At 40.0% G+C, this 24,764-nt stretch overlaps 2 protein-coding genes across 6 annotated transcripts in view; both read right to left on the reverse strand.

The window, feature by feature from the left end:
• LOC144493660 (cerebral cavernous malformations protein 2 homolog) overlaps positions 1-24,764 on the reverse strand; it is a 440,921-nt gene that overhangs the window by 197,611 nt on the left and 218,546 nt on the right. The gene's annotated exons all lie outside the window — the stretch shown is intronic.
• The window catches only part of LOC144493652 (proto-oncogene tyrosine-protein kinase LCK-like), a 106,593-nt gene that overhangs the window by 80,574 nt on the left and 1,255 nt on the right, over positions 1-24,764 (reverse strand). The window contains exon 1 of one of the 5 annotated variants that reach the window (XM_078212937.1): positions 19,729-19,734. The exons of 2 other annotated variants lie outside the window; for them this stretch is intronic. The gene's annotated coding sequence lies outside the window, so the exon portion shown is untranslated. Of the gene's footprint in view, positions 1-7,894; positions 8,157-19,728; positions 19,735-24,764 lie in introns of those variants that run through there. 2 more of the 5 variants (XM_078212936.1, XM_078212935.1) reach the window with 2 other exon arrangements.

The following is a 24,764-nucleotide window of genomic DNA, read 5'->3' on the forward strand; positions in this document are numbered from 1 at the left end:
TTGTGTTCAAATGTGAAGCTTGATAATTTACTTGGGTACCAGGGCATGGTGCCTGCAGGAATTTACCCCAATGCAGGTCAGAACCTGGGGCAGAAGAAGGGAAATGTAGAGCAGAATCAAACTGAAACTGAATTATTAAATTATTCTGGTTAAGCTGATTCTGTTAAATTTATTCTACTATTTAAGTTCCACAAAGACCATTAATGGTCTTTACACAATTTACACAATATTCAGGAAATATTTCACCCCTCCACACTGCAGTCTTACACCAGACTGAGTAAACAGCAAATATCCCCAAAACATTCCTGGAACAGTTCTAATGTGGGAAATCTGTGTGTAAACACCTTTGTTAGAAAAAGGCACGCAAGTTCTGCTTTTTTAATAAAATGTCCTTACAATAAATTTTCTAATTAAGCTAAAGAGAAAAATATAACCTTAGCAATTTAAAACAAAATCCATCATCACACACTTTCTGACTTCTAACTCTACAATTACTTCTAACATTTCACACTAATTGTTAAATCCATCGATATTCGGCACTTTAAATGGGCATATTAACCTTTTCATTTTAAAGGGTTGATCAAGAGTTCTTAAATTAATACTTATTTGGGACATACCCCTTTGAACTTCTAGAGTGAAATATTACAATGTAGATTGAATTACATTGAACCAATGGCACAGAAAAGGCCATTCAGCCTCACAAGTCTCTGCCAGCATTTAAACTCCTTCTTCCACCCCTCTATATCTAACTCTATCATCATGCTCTTCTATTTCTTTGTCATGTGTTCCTCTCATCTCCCCTCAAAGTATCTACGTCACTTGCCTCAGCTACTCCCAGCAGCACTGTGTCATACATTTCTACCATTCTTTGGGTGGCCAATAGGAGAGCATTACTAAAACCACCTGATAGCACACAGCGGGGTGGAAAAGCAGATAAGCAACCTCTGGAATATACGTCAGTGTGATCACACGTCATTTTTAACATTGAAGTTTAAGATTTCCACTACCAGGCTGAAAGTCTATTGCAATTCAATCTATCTAAACTCAGCTTCCACGTTGTTAAAAGTTTAAAAAAGGAACAATGTATTTTTGTAAGCCAAGTTCACGTCTAGCAAACATACTAAAATCAAGGTCAGTCAGCCTTGGGTTTATTCAAGGTCTGTGAGTATGCTCTTTTTACCCACAAACTAAACTTGAATCCATTATTTTAAGGAATAAATTTTGATATTTTTGCACGCATACACTTGAATTGTGTGCTTTGTCAGATTCCAAATTGGTCCTTTCAAATTAGAACAACTATTGGCTGCCAAATAAATTTAAATATATAATGTTGCACTGGACCTTCACTGAATTGTAATCTTCCCTGAGAGACTAGAGTATCTGAATAGAAGTAAAACTAACCACATAATACAGAATTGGTTTAATAATACAATATTTAATATTGTCACTTTACCGTTTATCACATTTCTGTTTATGGAACTTTGCTGTCTACAAATTGATTGGCATGTTTCCTAATACTACAACAGTGACTACATTTCAAAAAGCATTTCACGGGTTTTGAAATGCTTTGGAAATCTGCCGTCCTTACCTGGTCTGGCCTACATGTGACTCCAGAGCCACAGCAATGTGGTTGACTCTTGGGCAATTAGGGATGGGCAATAAATGCTGGCCAGCCAGCAACATCCATGTCCCACAAAATGAATTTCAAAAAATGCTGTACGATAATCTCTAGAGACATATAACTCTATGTATAACTCTATGTTATATGTCTCTGAGGACACGAAATGTGCAAGTTCCCTCTTCCAAAACAGCTCTGCAGACTCCAGTGCGCTTGCTGTATTCAAAGTATCAAGCCATGTCAAGATTTGCTCTGATACAGTTAGACCTTTGAACAATGAGACAAAACACTTCATATCAGATGGACAATTGCATTTTTGATTCATTTAATGCAATATAAATTTTCAGACAAAGATCACAGCTGTCCATACCAAACAACAAATCCAGAATTATGAGTTATATGTTTCTAGAGACTATCATACAGCATTTTTAAAAATTCATTTTGTAGGACATGGGTGTTGCTAGCTGACCTGTATTTATTGCCCATCCTGAGTTGCCTGAGAGTCAACCACATTGCTGTGGCTCTGGCCACATGTAGGCCAGACCAGGTAAGGACGGCGAATTTCATTCCCTAAAGGACATTTGTGAACCAGATGGGTTTTTCCAACAATTGACAATTGTTTCATGGTCATCAGTAGATTCTTTTAAATGAATTCAAATTCCATCATCTGCCGTGGCCGGATTCAAAGCCGGGTCCCCAGAACATAAGCTGAGCTTCTGGATGAATAGTCTAGTGATAATACCACAAGGCCATTGCCTCCCCCAGTGACTTATAGATTACTAAAAAGTATAGACAAGCACATATCATTTGATGACCAAGGGACTACCTTCTCACCCCTAGATTATTTTACTTGTCTTTGCTGTTGTGACTTCAATCAAACAGCAGCCACTCAACTGCCAATCGCTAAGGAAATGTAATGCGGTACTGCCTGCATAGAGGTTTCACTTATCCCATTCCAAATGGGTTCTGTTGTTCATATTTTTCTAAACATGGATCATCACATCAAAACATGAACTGTCTTCTCAACTGGACCAAGTCCTGGGCAATCAACAACTAACTCAAGCGGCTTCAACGCACACATCTTTGCATTCAGAGCGTGGCTCATTGCTCGTCCCAAAGTACTCGCTGCAATCTGCTAAGATAGCTTTCGTCCAAAGTGGTAAAATCCAATCATCAAGCTAAAACCCCTAGACTTTAGTGTGCAACCATTCAATTTGAGTAGTTTCTTTGGAAATAATGTCAATAAAAAAGTTAAAAGACCTCCTGGTTTTTGAATTTCTGCAAGCAACCTAGTATGGTCCCTTAAACTTTAATAAATCATTAAAAGCTCTGGCTTTCTCACCAGCAGTTGTAAATCTAAATGAATCACATTGCAGAGACATCTGTCTGATTAAATTACTATTTATTTCAAAATTTCAATTAGAAAACAGGCTGGCTGGAAAACTGACATTAAAGGCCGGTTTCCTGTTTTGTTCTGAATGCTGCATTTATGTCTTCAAAAGGTTCACTCCGCTCTTTGCTATGATATTTGAACTCTCTACCCTCCCCAGAAAAAAAAACTTTCCATTGAAGTCACTGAATTTTAAAAATACCAGATGATAAAAATGCTTGAGAAAAGTCACATCAGCTTTCTTAAATTAACACTTCAATTCTTAAAAGGCCCACGTTCTCTTCTACTGAAATTTGCTCTGCAACTGATTGATTTTCCCTTTATGGGGACTAGGGAAAGAATTTTCAGTCTTTGTGCCAAGATTCAAGAGGCAAATAGTTATAAGCAAACTTGAAGTAAAAGGACTGTGAGTGAGACATCCAAAATATAAGCTGAAATTACTGAAAATGCTAAGAAAGGCCATTAATATCCAAAAGAGCAAGACGGGTTAGCAGTCAGGTATAACCTTTCATCAGAAGTCAAGAGGACCTGAGTTTTGATTCCAGGTCGGGATTAGCTACATTTCACTGCAGGAAATGCTCCCCCTATAATGTAGATTGTGGAAAATGTCTTAGAGTTTCCAGCAATGCACCAGACAAGCTGTTCTTAAAAAAAGATTGTGGTCCTCTCAAATAATTTCCTTACTAACTTCTTCTTAAGAAAGCAATGTCTCATGAAAACAAATCATTGTGGAACAAGAGGGCCACATTCAGGCCACCAAGACTTTTCTTTCCACAGATTATCATATAACTTACCCCATCATAGACTCTACCCCATCTACTAAATTTGTTGAGCGTTATTTAATTACTCTGTAAATCCCAAACGTTAAGCAAATTAATAGAATATCTATCATGCATCCATGTCAATCCTGACCTAAGAGGCTCCTCACTCTCTCTTAGCTAGTGCTATGAATGACATACATGGCACATTGTCAATAAATCATTGGCAATCTTCACCCAAATAAACAGTGTAGCAAAAATGCTGCAGCAAAGACTGTGACACACAGGGCATTTTGCAGAGGGCCAATAGAACAGGGCATTTTGCAGAGGGCCAATAGAACAGGTTTCCTTCACTAAATAATTTTGTTCATTTTAAGAGCTCACTAATTTGTGAAAATTAAACACATTGGAATGCAAAACCATTCATGCAATATTCAAAACAGTTTCACTGGAAAAAGATGGATTTTACAAACTAACCTACTGCTAAAAATGTAAAATCTGTGTCAACAATTTTCATTGCAGTGTGAATTCTCCAGCCATTCACACCCCACTACTGTTGCAAGCGAAGATGGAGAATTTGGCGCTCAGCCAAATCTCCATTCACTGCAGCGGGACCAGAGTGACCTGCTGGCATGAGTGGCCAGAGAGTTCCAGCCCATTTGAAGTTTAGTTTTACAGATGCTACAAGTACGGCAATGAGAAAAAGAAGTGATTGAAAAATAAATGTGCTGAATCTGTCAAGAGCCAGTGGAAGTATTTTTACCATTGAATAATGTCATAAAATGGATAATATCCAATTACACATTCATTAAAATCCCCATTCTATTGCAGCCAATGAAAAGGAAAATGAGGCATGGTATTTGGATAATTTATCATCATTTCACACCATTACAGAATGGTTAAAAAAAGACTTCCCGTAAGACTAAACCTCGAAGAAATTTCTACAAGCCCTGAAAATATAGCCATTTTTAATTTTAAATTTCCTAAAACGTACAGATAGGGCACACTTTCATGTACGACAAGCAAACAAACTTGCAACTATATGATACCTTTCACAACCTCAGGACGTCCCAACGCACTTCATAGCCAAAGAAGTAATTTTGCTCTGAAAAAGAGTCATACAGACTCAAACGTTAACTCTCTTTCTCTCTCGCTCCATTTCTCTTTCCACAGATGCTGCTAGACCTGCTGAGTTTTTCCAGCATTTTCTGTTTTTTATTTTATATTATATAAATGGTTTTGCAATGTAAAACACTAAATTGCATATAGCAAGATTTCACAAACAGCAAAGGGATAAATAACTAGATAACCAGTTTTGGTGATATTGTTTGAGGGATATATGCTGACCAGGACAGCAGAATAATTCCCCTGCTCTTACTCAAATAGTGCTGAAAGAGGGCAAAGGATGCCTTGCTTCAATATTGCAAGTCAACACATCTGACAGTGTAATATTCCCTAATTACAGTGCTGAGGTATCTGTCTGGATTACATGTTAAAATTTTGGCGTGCATACAAACCCACAATCTGACTCCAAAGCAAATGTATGACCACTGAACACAGGCTGATGTCTAAGTACAAGATATGTCAGCCTAAAACTTTGATGGTTCTGTGGCGGTGTTACAAACACTAAATGGATCCCTAAACATCCAACAGTGGAATCCATGTTGACATACCTCACCAAAAGTGGGCTGTCTGCATTTATGGTAAAAGCTCATTCATAGGAGCCCAGAACCAATACCTGTAACAAGTGTTAGGTCCATTGTATGTGCAAATAGAGCACCTCTGACAGTACAGTGCTCCCTCAGTACTGCCTAGATTATGTGCTCACCCCTCTGAAGAAGGGATTCAAGCCTATGACTTCTTGATTAAAAGTCAATAATATTACTGAATCAAGGTTGACATTTAAGTGTTCTTATTGTATTAATAAAGGCAAATTTGCAACTACTCAAATGGCATCATGAAAATATTTGATTGTATTAAAGTATGTTGCTCTAAATAAATGAAGGAAAGCAGTTGTGTAGATTTCTGACTGTAATCTTGAAATAAATAGGGATGCTTCCATTCTCAAAAAATATATTAAAAAGTGCTTTCTGTTCACCAAATTCAAATTAACTTTAGCAAAACTGGGGTGGCATGGTTTCACAGTGGTTAATACTGCTGCTGCCTCACAGCGCCAGGGACCCGGGTTCAACCTTGGGTGACTGTGTGGAGTTTGCATATTCTCTCTGTGTCTGCGTGAGTTTCCTCCGGGTACTTCAGTTTCCTCCCACATTCCAAAGATGTGCAGGTTCGGTGGATTGGGCATGGCTAAATTGCCTCTTAGTGTCACAAGATGTGCAGGTAAGGGGGATTAGTGGGGTAAATATGTGGGATTGCAGGGCTAGGGCCTGGGTCGGATGCTGTCAGAGAATGGTGCAGACTCAATGGGCCAAATGGCCTCCTTCTGCACTGTAGGGATTCTACGATTCTATGAAAACTAGAAAAGTGAAGAGGCTCAACATGGCACCTTCAACATCAAAATTCTTTGTGAATTTGCAGAGATCAAGCAAACTAAAAAAAAAATATTTCATTCTCAACAGAGATGAATAAGATTCAGTCTTTGCAGGTGCCCCCAACCAAGCGTATATCGATAACAAAATTAAAACAGAGACAGAATCATCATTTTCAGAGATCCATATCAAGCACACAAACTGAGGGCAGGATCAGTGGTATTGGCATAAGCTGAAAGTTCTAGAAGAGAATTTCAAACAACAAAATAATGTTGATTTTTTTTTTAACGGAGTGAGGCAAAGATATATGTTCTGTGCTGTAAGAATATGTAAAATATGATTATTTCAGATGACATATGAAGGAAAGCATGGGCATATTTTGCAAGCTGTGCAGAGACAATATTCAGCAGCGAAAGGATCAAAAATTCCTTTTGATACTAACACTGCTACTATCTCAGAGATATTTGGGAGATAGCTCTCAGCATAAAGCTTTTAAAACCAAACATTGGAATTTAATAAAATATCAAATTCACAGAGTAACAGGACAAGTATTCAATGCTTACTTTCCAAAGTTTGTCCATAACCTTCCAAAGACGACAGATTAGTTTTTTTCATATCTTAGCAATGCCCAGCATCAAAACGGTATTAGGGATGCATCGTATGGAATCAGCTAGATGCCAATTTGTGAGCAATCAACAAAGGACTGTAGATAGCAATTGCACAGACAAAACTGAATAGCTAAATGAGTTAAAATAGCTTTTAAACACTGAATCTGTAAAATATTTCCAGCAGATTTTAAAAGTTATTGAGCGCTGGTTGTGTGACTCAAGATCCGTTTTGCATGCAAGTCTGTGTCAGTACAGCATTGGGTAATGAAGCATAATATCAGTTACATTAAAGCACCATAGAAAATGTTTTGAAAGAACAGTTTCATAAAAAGATTTTCATATTTCATACGATAGTCACTTTGCCAGCAAAGGAAAACTAAGTCAATTCTACCCATATTAGATGCAGATGCCCTTTAAAGAGAGTGAAATAGATCCACCTAATTTTCAATTAAGAATGGATTCATCCCAACTTAATTTATTTAAATGATATGGGAAGACCCCGTCATCTACATCTTAATACCTGAATCATTTTAGGCATACCCAATATCCAGAGAGAGGAGGATGGAAACATACTCTTTTCCCAACAATTTGACAAAGTAGTATCATCTTTAGCAGTACAGTGGTTAGCACTGCTGCCGCATAGTGCCAGGGACCTGGGTTCGACTCGCAGCTTGGCTCACTGTCTGTGCGGAGTCTGCAAGTTCTCCTCGTGTCTGCATGGGTTTCCTCCAAGTGCTCCGGTTTCCTCCCACAGTCCGAAAGACATGCTGGTTAGGTGCTTTGGCCATGCTAAATTTTCCCTCAGTGGACCCGAACAGGCACTGGAGTGTGGTGACTCAGGGATTTTCACAGTAACTTAATTGCAGTGTTAATGTAAGCCTGCTTGTGACACCAATAAATAAACTTAAAAACTTAATCTTAAATATATTCGCTATTATGGCATAAGTTCTACATTTATCCAGACTTATTTCCCATCTCATTCATCTCATGGAATTCACCTTCCCTTTTCAGAATATCAGCTTTCAACATACCTAACTTCTTCTGGCTTTTGAAGCTTTTGGCATAAACAGCAAAACCTTCTTGATAGAGTATAACCTTTCCATATGACCTTTAGCTCATGTCCGTGTCAGAATTTTGTGTGGTTACCTGAGTCCTCTCTCCGATGATGTGAATAGGAAGAGTTATTCACAGGCGTGGCACAGTGGTTAGCACGGCTGCCTCACAGCACCAGCACCCCAGGTTCGATTCCCAGCTTGGGTGACTGTGTGGAGTTTGCACATTCTCCCCGTGTCTGCATGGTTTCCTCCAGGTGCTCTGGTTTCCTCCCACAGTTCAAAAGAGGTGCCGGTTAGGTGCATTGACCATGCTAAATTCTCCCTCAGTGTACCCGAACAGGCGCCAGAGTGTGGTGACTCGGGGATTTCCACAGTAACTTCATTGCAGTGTTAATGTAATTTGTGTAATCTATTTGTGATTAATAAATAAACTTTAAAAAACTCTACCCATAAGCTCCCCAATGGAAATCCAATCTTCTGGCACCATTAGCCTTGGTTAATGCCGCAACAGACATGTTGGTCCCTCTGGTCATAAACTGGCTGGAACCCCAATAGCATTTAAAGAACATATGAAAAGGAACAAGGGTAGGTTCATATCTCCTACTCTCCAGCATTTAGCATGAGAGCTGGTGGCTAGTGGCAACAGAACAATTACAAAAATTAATATTCTGCTTAGGGCACAAGATCTTCCTTTAGTAATCTTACACTCACTAATAAAAAAACTGATAAGCTCATTGGTTATCAGCCACATGTTTGCCAAATCATTTAGAAGTGATAAGCCCCTTCCTGAAGGATAAGGGGAGAGATTGGTAAACCAGAAGTGTTTGTGAACAACCCAGAAACTTTATTTTTTCTCATCGCAACCCACAACTTGCCAGTCTAGTACCGCAACTGCTTGGCTACCACACACTGATAACGGCTCAAATCTTCATTAATTTTAAAAAAAGACTTGGAGTTAGAAGGCGCTATGATCACCACAAGTCTCAAAGCCCTTTGCAACAAAATAAATACTTTTTGAACTGTAAATAGTGCCATGGAACTTTTACATCTACCCGAGAATTCGTGAGAATTAAATATTGGGAAAATTGAAGCCATTGCACAGGATTTTCCTGTCCTTCCCGCCAGCGGGTTCTTCTGATCTCGCCAAATGCTACCCCCAGGGTGGTTCCCCGATAACAGGACAGGTGAGCCATGCTAAACACGGTAGACATCTGTGGGACCGGATAATCCTGCCAGTGGCCAACGGTAAGCTATCTCCCCCGCCTGAAAACACACTGTGGGGGAGTCGGAAAATCAAATGAATTGTTTTTGGTCTCCGCTCCAAACACCATTCGCTAGCTGCTGAATCAATCTCTCTCCCTGGCAACAGCCTGTCATATAGAGAACCCTGTTCGCAATCTTGGTATCACATTTGACTCTGAAATAAGCTTCCAACCTCTTATTCGTGAACTCATGAAGACCACTTATTTCCACCTCCGTAACATCACCTGACTTTGCCCCTGTCTCAGCTCATTTGCTGCTGAAACCCTCATTCATATCCTTGTTACCTCCATACTCAACTATTCCAATGCAGTACTGTCTGGTTTCCCACATTCATCCCTCTGTAAATTAGAATTCATCCAAAACTCTGCTGCCTATGTCCTCAAGTCCCATCACCTTATTACCCCAGTGCTCATTAACCTACATTGGATCCCTGTCAAGCAATGTCTTGATTTTAAAGTTCTCACCCATATTTTCAAGTCCCTCCCTGGCCTTGTTCTTTTTTGTCCATGCAATCTCATCCAACTCCATAACACCATGGGGTATTTGAGCTCCTCTAATTCTGGCCTATTATTCATCCCCAGTTTTAATTGCTCCACCATTGGTGGCCATACCTTCATTGGCCAAGCTCTTGAATATACTCCCTCTCCACCTCTCTAGTTCACTTTCCACCTTTCTGACACTCTTTAAAATCTACCTCTTTGACCAGGCTTTGGTCACCTTAATATTGCCTTATGTGTCTCGTGGCACACGCTATTTTATAATGCTCCTATGAAGTACCTTTAGACATTGCATTACATTTAAAGGTGCTAAATAAATATACATCATTGTTGGTGTTGTTGGGAACTGATGGGTTTGATGAAGGGAGCCACCCAAACATTAATCCGCCTTTCTCCTAAAGATGGACTGACCTGCCGTACAGACCCAGGACTTCCTAATTATTTTTAAATCTGAGCTGTAATTATTGGTCCGTAAAATTAAGATTCCTCTGAAAATCTTTACCTAAATCCAAGAAATTAGGTAGACAATTAAATCACATTCCTCAGATCCTTCACGTTTTTATTCATGAGAATTATTTCAAGTATCTTGTCTGCTCAGAATGCGAAGTAATTATACCACACGCCTGAATGGTATAGCAGCACAAGGTCCAGCTGACTGGTGATTCTCCAATCTATTTGACCATTCCATATCCCTCATAATGTTATTGTTAGGAATGCTTTTTCTGCTTGTTTCAAATTCCCATCTCTGTTACTTTAATTAACTCAATGAGAGAACTATTCCATTAAGATGAGAGAAAGAGGAATTTGATCGGAAAACACTATCCACATGTGCAATCTCTCTCTTCACATTAATGAAGAAAGTTATTGGGTTATCTCACTTTACAGGACTACCGTGAGCCACTTACAAAATTGTTTCCCCCTTTATCAAAATGCCTTACATTTCCACAGCTAGATTTTATGTGGAAGGCAGCCACTACAATGAGAAAATAATTAAAACCTGCCCGTATGTTAGACTAGCTTATCTAAAATATAAATATTCATGCTCATAAAAAGATCCTCATTTTTTTTGGTTCATCAATTAAACCCATTATCAAACAAGGCACATGGGCAAAATAACTATCGGTGATGTTATGCAGACATGGGTAATGTTTTCCTGTCTAGTTCCTCTTTCTCTCATTATAATGGAATTGTTCGCCCATTGATCTATTTATAGTAACAGAGATGGGAATTTGATTAAAGCATAGTAAGCATTTGTGACAATAACATCACCAGTAATTTGCCTGATGACTCCTCTACTATAACTGGAAATGATCTCTGATATCAATTTCAATAATCCATCTGTTTGTGCTACATTGATTTCAGCTGAGCAGTAGCACCAAATTTCATCTCAGGACCATCACAGAATCATAGAATCCATACAATGCAGAAGGAGGCCATTTGGCCCATCGAGCCTGCACCAACAACGATCCCACCCCGGCCCTATTCCCGTAACCCCAAGTATTTACCCCCCCGACACTAAGGGTCAACTTAGCATGGCCAATCAACCTAACCTGCACATCTTTGGACTGTGGGAGGAAACCGGAACACCCAGAGGAAACCCACGCAGACATGGGGAGAAAGTGCCAGCACCACACAGACAGCCACCGAAGGCCGGAATCGCACCCGGGTCCCTGGTGCTGTGAAGCAGCAGCGTTAATCATTGTACCACCGTGCCAATGGAGGGAGGGATAAACAAGCCAGAATTTTCCCCCTGATAGGTCACTATTATGCACCATAGAAAGCATTTTTCTGATTGCATCACAGCTTGGTATGGCTCCTGCTCTGTCCAAGACCGCAATAAACTACAAAGGGTCGTGAACGAAGCCCAGTCCATCATGCAAACTGGCCTCCCATCCATTGACTCTGTCTACACTTCCCGCTGCCTCGGAAAAGCTGCCAGCATAATCACCATGCACCCCGGACATTCTCTCTTCCACCTTCTTCTGTCGGGAAAAAAGATACAAAAGTCTGAAGTCACGCACCAACTGACTCAAGAACAGCTTCTTCCCTGCTGCCATCAGACTTTTGAATGGACCTACCTTGTATTAAGTTGATCTATCTCTACACCCTAGCTATAACTGTAACATTACATTCTGCACTCTCTCCTTTCCTTCTCTATATACGGTATGCTTTGTCCGTATAGTGCGCAAGAAACAATACTTTTCACTGTATACTAATACATGAGACAATAATAAATCAAATCAAATTATTTGCTACCTGCTGGAAGTATGCAGCTGAAGGCATCAATGTGAGAGTCACACTAGGGTCAGCTGTGATGCCTCCACAGTGAAATAGCTTGCCCATACTATGTCTAGGTTCATACATAAAGAACAGCTAATTGGATGAGGGAGTAGATGTGCTTAAAGCCCCTGGAACTGTACCAAAAAGTTACTGCCTTCAGGAAATGGAGAGAATTTGGAGGAAACAAAAAAAATCCAGCAAAAAAATGTTCTGCACGTTTCAAGTGAATTTCAAAGCTCGTCAAATTTGGAAGATCAGTCAGAACAGTTCAATATTAATAATACCAATTCATTATCAGTTACCTTCCAGAGATACTTCATGCACTAAAATTACAGTCATGTAATGTAGTTAGATTTTATTATCTTGAAACATCTCAATTAGACTGATGAATCCACAGCAGTTGATACTTTTCCTAAATAGAAAATAAAAATCTATCTAACTATGCTATGTTGCATTTAATTTTACTTAAGTAGATAGTTAAATGTAGACCAATCTACATCCTCTTCCTTCTCTCTATATTCATACTGCATTGACATAGCAGCTCACCACCATCTTCTGAAGGGCAATTAGGGCAATAAATGCTGGCCTAATCAGCAATGCCCACACCCCTTAAATGAATTTTTAAAAATCTAGTCTTACTATAATGTATACCATACTGATTTCAGTATCCCAAACTAAAAAAACTCCTTCCCTCTCTCCACCTTCTCCTTGACTTACAATCATCAGATCTTTGGTGTTACCTATTCATGACCTACTCGTGCAAAACATGCGTTAAAGTTTATTTATTATTGTCACAAGTAGGCTTACTTTAACACTGAAATGAAGTTACTGTGAAAATCCCTGAGTCACCACACTCCGGCGCCTGTTCAGGTACACTGAGAGGGAATTTAGCATGGCCAATGCACCTAACCAGCACGTCTTTCAGACTGTGGGAGAAAACCGGAGCACCTGGAGGAAGCACACGTAGACATGGGGAGATCGTGCAGACTCCACACAGAGTGTGGACCGAAGCCAGGGATCAAACCCAGGCCCCTGGTGCTGTGAGCCAACTGTGGTAACCATTGTGCCAACCTTTACAAAGGTTGTAAGACACAGAACTAAGCAGAACAGTCGTTAATATTCAAACTTCCACAACTAATATAGAGATAAATATTCGAAGTAGTTAATCCACACCATGATTCATTGGAACTGGAAGCTAAATGCCTCTGCATATTATTCATCCACAATATGCGCAATACACATTACCAAGCATTGAAGACTTACTTGGTGGGTAAGAAAAGAAATCAAAGTTCACCAATATGAATTAAATATTTCTCTCTTTAACCTGTGTGGAATTAAAATCTAGAGCTCAACATGAGACATTGTGAACATTGTAGAAGTACAATATTTTAATAGATGACAATGAATCTTTTATTGCTCACTTAAAACTATTCATTATTTATTTTAGACTATTGGATTTAAGACTGCCAAGGTATTTGAACATAATTACACACTAGTTACATAATTCACAGGATAATTTAACAATATATTTAATAAAGTTACAAGAGCATTGGAGGGAAATTTTTGATCAAAACATGAACCTGTATTTCCCTGCAAAATACTGACTGACACATTGTGCCTTTCACATTTCCATTTAAATTCTTTCTTTATATTGCATATATAATTATCTGCTGTAACCATTGATGGATATGGTCTAAGTCACTGAAGATTTTCTCCTTTAAGGTACAATTACAGTAGAATTGTAGCACTGCTGCAGTTTCACATTATGCTGACATTGCCTCATAGAAATAGATTCTCCTGCTATTACATTGAGGTATATAGGATCTCATAACTGCAGGGCATAGAGGAAAATTGGATGGAAGAGATAAGCAGTCAAAGATACACACATGTTGTGACAAAAGAATCCGCCCCAAATGTAAATGGAGCCTGAATTGAAAGCAGTCAGGGTCAGGTCTCACAGATTGAAATAGAGCAAAATTCCCTGAAGATGGGGGTGGAATTCTCATTTCCTTCACCCCAGCTGTAGGTCAGACTTTAAACATACTGGCTGGAGTTCTCCAATCTCGTTCAGCCCACCACTGCTGCCAGTAAGAATGGAGAATTTGCCACTCAGCCAGAGCACCATTCACTGCAGTGGGACTGGAGAATCCCAGCTGCAGGCAAGAATGGAGAATTCTGGCCATTATTTATCCCAGTAAGAAGTCTCACAACACCAGGTTAAAGTCCAACAGGTTTATTTGGTAGCAAATACCATAAGCTTTCGGAGCGATGCCCCTTCGTCAGATGGAGTAGTTATCTGTTCTCCAACAGTACACAGACACAGAAATCAAGTTACAGAATACTAATTAGAATGCAAATCTCTACAGCCAGCCAGGTCTTAAAAGGTACAGATAATATGGGTGGAGGGAACATTAAACACAGGTTAAAGAGATGTGTATTGTCTCCAGACAGAACAGCTAGTGATATTATGCAAGATCAGGGAGAAAGCTGTGGCGAGCTGTGGGGGTTAATGATAATGTGACATAAATCCAACATCCCGGTTTAGGCCATCCTCATGTGTGCGGAACTTGGCTATCAGTTTCTGCTCAGCGTCTCTGCGCTGTCGTGTGTTGTGAAGGCCGCCTTGGAGAACGCTTACCTGAAGATCCAAGGCTGAATGCCAGTGACTGCTGAAGTGCATTCAGCCTTGGATCTTCAGGTAAGCGTTCTCCAAGGCGGCCTTCACAACACACGACAGCGCAGAGACGCTGAGCAGAAACTGATAGCCACGTTCCGCACACATGAGGACGGCCTAAACCGGGATGTTGGATTTATGTCACATTATCAGTAACTCCCACAGCTCGCCACAGCTTTCTCCCTGATCTTGCATAATATCACTAGCTGTTCTGTCTGGAGACAATACACATCTCTTTAACCTGTGTTTAATGTTCCCTCCACCCATATTATCTGTACCTTTTAAGACCTGGCTGGCTGTAGAGATTTGCATTCTAATTAGTATTCTGTAACTTGATTTCTGTGTCTGTGTACTGTTGGAGAACAGATAACTACTCCATCTGACGAAGGGGCATCGCTCCGAAAGCTTATGGTATTTGCTACCAAATAAACCTGTTGGACTTTAACCTGGTGTTGTGAGACTTCTTACTGTGCTTACCCCAGTCCAACGCCGGCATCTCCACATCATTATTTATCCTCCAGAAGATGAACATAGATGCATAACCAAAATCACGCTGCACTGATAGTTAACTTGTGGGAATATAACCTTTGTTAAAAAGTGACTAACAAAACTGTTCAACTCATTGTAGACAATTCAGGGACCAAAGTCCAATCCCCCACTTCACGCTGCAATGTATAAGTCCGCCATGTATTATATTTTCTCATTTTAGAAACTGGAATGTTAATATTATTTTAAACACAACTTATAGAAACTCCATATTTTGTTTCCTTTACTCTTTCATGGGATGTGGGCAGCATTTATTGCCCACCCTAATTGCCCTTGAACTGAACACTTCAGAGGTCAGTTAAAAGTCAGCAATATTACTGTGGTTTTGGAGTGACATGTAGGCCAGACCATATAAGGGTGATAGGTTTCCTTCCCTAAAAGTGCATTAGTGAGCCAGGTAGGTTTTTACAACAATTGATAATAATTGTGAAGCCACCATTACTGAGACGAGCCTTTTCTATTGTAGATTTATCAATTGAATTCAAATTCCACCAGCTGTCATGGTGCAATTTGAATCCTTGTTCCCAGAGCATGCACCTGGGTCCAGTGATATTACCACTACACCATCTCCCCCATTGAAACACTTCAGTTTTCCACAAGTGAGCTTCAAGATCTTATTAGCATTTTCCTATGCTAAAGGTGCTATATAAATATAAGACCCTATTGATGATGTTAACAGCACAAGCCTGGCCAATCAGATTTCTTGCATATTAATGCTCATTTTGCACCTCTCAAAGACTCATAGCAACAACTCAAAGAACAATGACAGTAAACGTAGGGAATAGAGATTCAAATCTATACAGCCAGATAGACTGACATCAAGACTATTTCTGTATTTTGAAAGATTGACTTTTATATTTAGAGAAATAGAACGTAATGAGTGAATGCAGAGTTCACACAGAGAGAACTAGAACACAGGAGTGAAAGAATAGCACTGTAGTTCCAAATCAGGATGGTGTACTTGGGGGGGAACTTGCCCGTAGTGGTAGTGGTTGCCCTCATCCTTCTTGGTAGTAGAGGTCACACGGTTGGACGCTGCTGTTGAAGGAGATTTGGTGAATTACAGCATTGCATCTTATATATGGCACACACTGTTGTTATTGTACACTAATGGTGGATGGGGCACTAATCAAGAGGGCTACTTCTTCCTAGATGTAGAACTTCTTGAGGGTCATTCAAAATGCAGTCATTCAGGCAAGTGGAGAGTCTTCTATTCATGACTTGTACCTTGAAATGGTGGACAGGTTTGTGGAGTCAGGAAGTGACTCATAGCACAATTCCTAGCTTCTGACCTATTCTTGTGGATACAGTATTTATATGGCTGGTCCAATTCAGTTTCTGGCCAATGATAACCCCAAGAGGTTATTGCTTGGCACTGGTTTGATACAAATGTTACTTGCCACTTACTACTCCAGCACAAGTCTGAATGTTTTCCAGGTCTTGCTGCATGCAAGCACAGACTGCTTCAGCATCTGAGAAGTTCTGAATGGTACCAAACACTGTGGAGTCATCAGTAAACATTCCCACTTCTGCCCTTATTTGGAGGGAAGGTCAATTGATGAAGTAGCTGAAGATGGTTCAGCCTAGGACACTATCCTGAGAAACTCCAGCAGCGATGTTCTGGGCTGAGATAATTAGCTTTCAATCTTCATGGCCGGTGCAGGCTTGGAGGGCCGAAGGGCCTGTTCCTATGTTGTAATTTTCTTTGTTCTTTGTTTTTTGTTCAACCACCACAACCATGGGGGGTACCAGTCAGGAGTCAAGTCTAGATGTAGCAAAGGCAAGAATGCATGTTTCAGCAGCAGGTGAGCTGAGGCAGGGGCAAAGTCTGGCATGTTATGAAGGTGGATGCAGGCGGTCTTAGTGATCATATCACTGCTGGGTTGAACAGATATACAGTTTAGCTGTTCCATCATTGCATTTACTATAGTTCAGTGAGGGAGCGCATTCCTATCTGATCAGTTTTATTTTATAGAAAAAACTTACAAATGTTCAAAGCAGAGGAAGATACAGGGTGATGGCAAGGCAATGAGATTACTTTCAGATTGCTAGGTCAACAATAGATATTGCAACATCTAGCATTAAGAATTGACGTAATATCATTTTCAGACTAACAAAACATTAACATTTGCCTGTCAATAACACAACTCTGAGGGATGAATTTAATTAAACAATCAATGCTGTTTTTCATTGTCTGCAGTGTATATTACCCTCAATTGTTTATAACATACTCCACAGTTTCTGACACTCTATAACCTAGAAATACAATTACTGATATTATCATATGAATCGTTAGTGTATTAACATGGCATTCCTCTATCTGTGCATTTAATGAAGGGATTAACCTGCCATGAAAATATACCCACTGTCACCAATAGAAATTCTGAAGCTCATATTTCTTAGTTCCTTATTTTGTTTAAATGTACTGCATGAGAAAATCTAACCATCGCCCTTTGACATTCAATGCATTGCCATCATGGAATTCACCTGCTATAAATAACAGGGAGATTACCATTGACCAGAAACTGAATGGATGTGCAGGATATTCTGGAGGGTCTGAAAATAGATAAATCCCCTGGTCCGGATGGGATTTATCCAAGGATTCTCTGGGAGGCAAGAGAAGTGATTGCAGAGCCTCTGGCTCTGATCTTCAGGTCGTCGTTGGCCTCTGGTATAGTACCAGAAGATTGGAAGTTAGCGAATGTTGTCCCATTGTTTAAGAAGGGGAACAGAGACTTCCCCGGGAATTATAGACCGGTGAGTCTCACTTCTGTTGTCGGCAAGATGTTGGAAAAAATTATAAGGGATAGGATTTATAGTTATTTGGAGAGTAATGAATTGATAGGTGATAGTCAGCATGGTTTTGTGGCAGGTAGGTCGTGCCTTACTAACCTTATTGAGTTTTTTGAGAAAGTGACCAAGGAGGTGGATGGGGGCAAGGCAGTGGACGTGGTATATATGGATTTTAGTAAGGCGTTTGATAAGGTTCACCATGGTAGGCTTCTGCAGAAAATGCAGATGTATGGGATTGGGGGTGATCTAGGAAATTGGATCAGGAATTGGCTAGCGGATAGGAAACAGAGGGTGGTGGTTGATAGTAAATATTCATCATGGAGTGCGGTTACAAGTGGTGTACCTCAGGGATCTGTTTTGGGGCCACTGCTGTTTGTAATATTTATTAATGATCTGGATGAGGGTATAGTTGGGTGGATTAGCAAATTTGCTGATGACACCAAAGTCGGTGGTGTGGTAGACAGTGAGGAAGGGTGTCGTAGTTTGCAGGAAGACTTAGACAGGTTGCAAAGTTGGGCCGAGAGGTGGCGGATGGAGTTTAATGCGGAGAAGTGTGAGGTAATTCACTTTGGTAGGAATAACAGATGTGTTGAGTATAGGGCTAACGGGAGGACTTTGAATAGTGTGGAGGAGCAGAGGGATCTAGGTGTATGTGTGCATAGATCCCTGAAAGTTGGGAATCAAGTAGATAAGGTTGTTAAGAAGGCATATGGTGTCTTGGCGTTTATTGGTAGGGGGATTGAATTTAGGAGTCGTAGCGTTATGTTGCAACTGTACACAACTCTGGTGCGGCCGCACTTGGAGTACTGTGTGCAGTTCTGGTCCCCACATTACAGGAAGGATGTGGAGGCTTTGGAGAGGGTGCAGAGGAGGTTTACCAGGATGTTGCCTGGTATGGAGGGGAGATCCTATGAGGAGAGGCTGAGGGATTTGGGATTGTTTTCGCTGGAAAGGCGGCGGCTAAGAGGGGATCTTATTGAAACATATAAGATGATTAGAGGTTTAGATAGGGTGGATAGTGATAGCCTTTTTCCTCTGATGGAGAAATCCAGCACGAGGGGGCATGGCTTTAAATTGAGGGGGGGTAGTTATAGAACCGATGTCAGGGGTAGGTTCTTTACCCAGAGGGTGGTGAGGGATTGGAATGCCCTGCCAGCATCAGTAGTAAATGCGCCTAGTTTGGGGGCGTTTAAGAGATCCGTAGATAGGTTCATGGACGAAAAGAAATTGGTTTAGGTTGGAGGGTCACAGTTTTTTTTTAACTGGTCGGTGCAACATCGTGGGCCGAAGGGCCTGTTCTGCGCTGTAATGTTCTATGTTCTATGTTCTATGAACTGGACTAGCCATATAAATACAGTGCTACAAAAGCAGGTCAGAGGCTATGAATCTTGTGGCGATTAAATCATCTCCTGACTCCCCAAAGCTTGTCCACAATTTACAAGGCACAGGTCAGGAGTGTGATGGAATACTCTCTCTCTACTTGCCTAGATTAATCCAACTCCAACAACACCCAAAAATTTGACACCATCCAGGACAAAGCTGCCTGTTTGATTGGCACCTCACTCACAAACATTCACTCCCTCCATCACCGATGCACAATAACAGCAGTGTGCACCATCTGCAAGATGCACAACAGGAACTCACCAAGGCTCCTTAGACAGCACCTCCGAAACACAAGACTACCCACATCTAGAAGGCCAAGGGCAGCAGACACATGAGTAAACTATCACCTAGAGGTTCACCTCAAAGCCACTCACCATCCTGATTTGGAAATATATCGCTGTCCCTTCACTGTCACTGGGTAAAAATCCTGGAACTATTTCCCTAACAGCACTGTAGGTGTACCTACATCACATGGCAGCAGCGGTTCAAAAAGATAGCTGACCATCACCTTTCCAAGAGCAATTAGGGATGGGCAAAAATAGCTGGCAACACCCTCATCCCTTGTAATGTAATTTTGAAATTGAAATATGAACAAGCCCATCAAGAATTCATTGGAAATGAGTTCACACATTCCTTTGATTTGATTTATTATTGTCACACGTATTAACATACAGTGAAAAGTAATGTTTCTTGCGTGCTATACAGACAAAACATACCGTTCATAGAGAAGGAAACGAGAGAGGACAGAATGTAATGTTACAGTCATAGCTAGGGCGTAGAGAAAGATCAACTTAATGCAAGGTAAGTCCAATCAAAAGTCTGACAGCAGCAGGGAAGAAGCTGTTCTTGAGTCAGTTGGTACGTGACCTCAGACTTTTGTATCTTTTTCCCAAAGGAAGAAGGCGGAAGAAAGAATGGGGTCCTTAATTATGCTGGCTGCTTTTCCGAGGCAGCAGGAAGTGTAGATAGAGTCAATGGATGGGAGGCTGGTTTGCATGATGGATTGGGTACATTCACGACCTTTTGTAGTTCCTTGCGGTCTTGGGCAGAGCAAAAGCCATACCAAGCAGTGATACAACCAGAAAGGTGCATCTGTAAAAGTTGGTGAGAGTCGTAGTTGAGAAAGTAGGGGCGTTGGTGGACTTTCTTAACTATAGTGTCGGCATGGGGGGACCAGGACAGGTTGTTGGTGATCTGGACACCCAAAATCTTGAAGACCTCGACCCTTTCTACTTCGTCCCCGTTGATGTAGACAGGCGCATGTTCTCCTCCATGCTTCCTGAAAACGTCGATAAAAATCTCCTTCGTTTTGTTGACAGTGAGGGAGAGATTATTGTTGCCGCACCAGTTCACCAGATTCCCTATCTCATTCCTGTACTCTGTCTTGTCATTGTTTGAGATCCGACCCACAATGGTGGTGTCGTCAGCAAACTTGAAAATCGAATTGGAGGGGAATTTGGCCACAAGTATTATTTTTATCAGTATTAATTTTAGCAGTATTATTTACCAGTATTATTTTCATCAGTTATACAGGAATATCTCTCTGGAAAAATTTCTGAACCAGTGTTTCAATACGCAATGACTACGGTGAATTGGAAGTTGTAACTGAACTTAGTCGTGAGTACTTTTTTTTGTCTTTTTAAAGCTATATGTTTTTGGCCATTTGTAAATTTTCTGCAACTTTTCATAGCAGCCTAAGATATCATTAGTTCTCATCTACCTATCTTATCGGGCAGCACGGTAGCACAGTGGTTAGCACTGCTGCTTCACAGCGCCAGGGACCCAGGTTTGATTCCCAACTTGGGTCGCTGTCTGTGTGGAGTTTGCACGTTCGCCCCGTGTCTGTGTGGGTTTCCCCCCAGGTGCTTCGGTTTCCTCCCACTGCCGTGGGAGAAAAACAGGCGCTGGACTGTGGCGACTAAGGGAACTTCACAGTAACTTCATTGCAGTGTTAATGTAAGCCTTACTTGTGACTAATAAATAAACTTTAAAACTTTAAACTTACCTGCTTATAATTGTTACATGCCTGGCACTCTAGTGCCAGATTACATTCAATGTTTATAATACAAGTCTGCACTTTTAGAGAATGTTCTAGTTTTTCACAAACCACAATGGAAAAACATGCAGCAGTGCCCCAGTGGCTCATTAAAAGCAATATTTTTTTCATCAAACCACTAAACTTCATAATAGCTAACAGTAGTTTTGCTCTGATGAAGAGTCCTACAGACTCAAAACGTTAACGCTGTTTCTTTCTCTGCAGATGCTGCCAGGTCTGCTGAGTTTTTCCAGCATTTTCTGTTTTTATTTCATAAGGTTACCTTTTGTCTTATACAGGACAGGAAGAAAAGAACTTCGCGCTCAATATAAAAGGCATTAATTTTGGAGTTCTCATAAAATCCATAAATTATATGTTAAGTGTTTAGCTTTCAAAAGAAAGCACTTAAAAAATTGAACTCTGCTTAGTTAGTGCATAGTCATAAATTACTCCCATTTTAGAATTCTTTTTGTCTTTAAACTGCTGTTGAATCTGATGTATATTTCCAACTTTTTTCTGTTTTAATTTGAGATTTTAAATATTTTTTACTTTAACTTCTCATCTCCATGTGAAAATATGTTTTCCGTTAAATAAAAATAGATTGCCTGTGTAATTGCCTAATAATGTGGGATGAGCAAATGCTGTGGACATCATAACATTTTTTGCAAAATTATCAACATGGCTACTAATTAAATGGCGAGATGATAAACGGCGACACGTGAAAATGAATCACAAGTTCTGGGCTGAGGGCTAATGGAAACCAACTTCTAAAATGAGTGTTATTTTTAAACACTAAGCTGTCAGTCAGCTTGCAAACTGATTGACCAATTATCAAGCAAGGCTCCCTATTATTGCGCTGGATGTTAAAGAGGAATGGGAATATTTTATTTCAGAAAATGGTTAGCAAATTGATGTTTGGGTGAATCTATAATACTGGGTATTGATTTTTGTTTGTGCTTGTCATGTGAGTGAGATCGCTAGCTGCCCTGAGGCAACCTGTAGTGTGGAATTGGAATCTCATTTTAGTAAGATTGGAAAAGGGGGAGAAATTTCTTCCCTGAAGGACATTGGGCTTTTGCAATAATGCAACAACTTTCATGGTTATTAAAACTGTTGCAAAAGTCAGCACGGCGCACAAACTACCCAATTTACTGAATTCAATTTCAAAGATTTGAATTTGCAACATCTAAAGTCTTAGTCCAGCACCATAATCATTACAGCAACTCAATGAACTTGGAAATGTAATTACAGCCTATAAAAAAATATACAGTCCAAACAGGATTCCACAAAAACAATTTCATTTCATTTGCAACTTTGACAAATTTCTATAGCAATACAAATTAGCATTATTAATAATACACATTACTGAGTTAGAGCAAATATTCTAAAACATTGTTAAAGAGGCCAGGTCTTCTAGCCCAATTGTAACAACTGTCCACAATCAATTCTTTGGAATACTGATTTTTCTAATGAAGGATTAGAACTAATTACTATTTTATCGTTTCATCTTGGAATACTGCCGTATGCTTCATTTCTACTTCCTATTTCCAGATTATGTCTTAATCTCCAGAAATCCAGGTTACTGAAATTGGGTTGTTAAACCAGCATTGACGTATTTATTTTTTTAAAAGTCATTGAGAAGCCTACATTGACAATTTTCGAATTATGAAGCGACCATCACTTTAACAGTTTTAAACAATGGGTGTCTAAGGTATTTCTGTTGCTACACAATAATTTACAATCTTAGTTTCTTAGAACCAATATGCAACCGCATAGAGTTGCAGATAGAGTAAGGGCATAAAACGATGTGAATGTAATTGTCTGGATTTTTTTTCCTTTTTAAAAAGCCTCAAAAGGCTTCTATCAGGGCTTTTGTTTGTTTAACAATCATCTGCATTTTGTTTCTGATTATGGTTGAGGATATAATTTTATATGGGTCAGGCTTCTGACATTGGAGCAACAGCAGGTTTAAGTAATGAAGAAAACTGCATGCAAGTTGACTACTAAAAGTGACACTTGTAGAATAGAGTCACAGAATAATGCAGGGCATCAGGAAGCCATTCAGCTCAACAGGGTGCTTTGAAAGAGCTATCCAAATCTGCCAATTCCCCTGTTCTTTCCCCTTATTGCTACCAATGTTCTGCCTTCTAAGTAGTTATCCATTTCATTCTTGGATTTTGTAACAGTAGTGAAAAAGACAGGTTCACAGTTTGATGTAGCTGTAACATGCATATGCTGCCAAATTGCATTTTCCATACACTTTGTTTTCTATACTAACAAAACTTAGCAAAATAAATTGTTTTTCTATTGTTTAAGTCTCTAATTTATACAGCTTTCCCATTCCAAAACAGCTGGGTCAGAATTTGCTGTGAATGACAAGTGAATGTTTCCAGGAAAAGTGGATGTTTCTGGCTGTTTTGTTAGGCTTAAACATGTCCATAGACTTTCTATGGGATTTTACAAGGCATGTTGCTTTCAGTTAAATTTCAGGACAGTGTAGTCCCCTCAATATGTGACATGCGACTTGTGTAAACAGACCACGCAACTGTGTGTCTCTTTAACCTATCAAGTGAAAGATTAGTTAATGAATAGCACAATCTGAACAAAGAAATGTAAATTGGAATGTTGAATTTAATGCCAAAGAAAGTAGAAGAAAGGGAGGAAATTAAAGATTAGATCTAGAGAGATCATAGAATCATAGAATCTCTACAGTGCAGAAGGAGGCTCTTTGACCCATTGAGTCCATACCAACCACAATTCTACCCAGGCCCTATGCCCATAACCCTACATATTTACCCTGTTAATCCCTTGACACTAGAGTCAATTTAGAATGGCCAATCAACCTAACCTGCACATCTTTGGACTGTGGAAGGAAACCGGAGCACCCGAAGAAAACCCATGCAGACACGGGGAAAATGTGCAAACTCCACACAGACAGTGATCTGAGGTCGGAATTGAACCCGGGTCCCTCGCTGTGTGAGGCAGCAGTGCTAACCACTGTGCCACCTTGCCGTAAAAGAGGTGGAAAGGAAGGAGTTAAAGAGAAATGCTTTACTTAGATTTTCAACAATAATTAACATCTGAAAGAAGGCGATTGCACAATTGCGAAAGTTAATTTTCAGCGTCAGAGAGATTGTTTGTCAGGACAGGCTTATTACGAGTACTTAGACTGGAATGACTTGTCTTGACTTTTTATGCTAAGTTTAGTATATATAGCACGGGAACTTCACACTGTTCAACACATTTGCTAAGATGCCAGACAGCAAGATGCCTATTTCATGCAGCTTAAAGGGAGGCAGTGCATCACAAACAACCACTTCCAGATATTCACGTTTAACTGTCCATCTGCAATTGCTTGATTGCTGTTCAGTTTGT

This window comes from Mustelus asterias, chromosome 5 (genome assembly GCF_964213995.1).
Source record: "Mustelus asterias chromosome 5, sMusAst1.hap1.1, whole genome shotgun sequence".
Classification (NCBI taxonomy): Eukaryota; Metazoa; Chordata; class Chondrichthyes; order Carcharhiniformes; family Triakidae; genus Mustelus; species Mustelus asterias.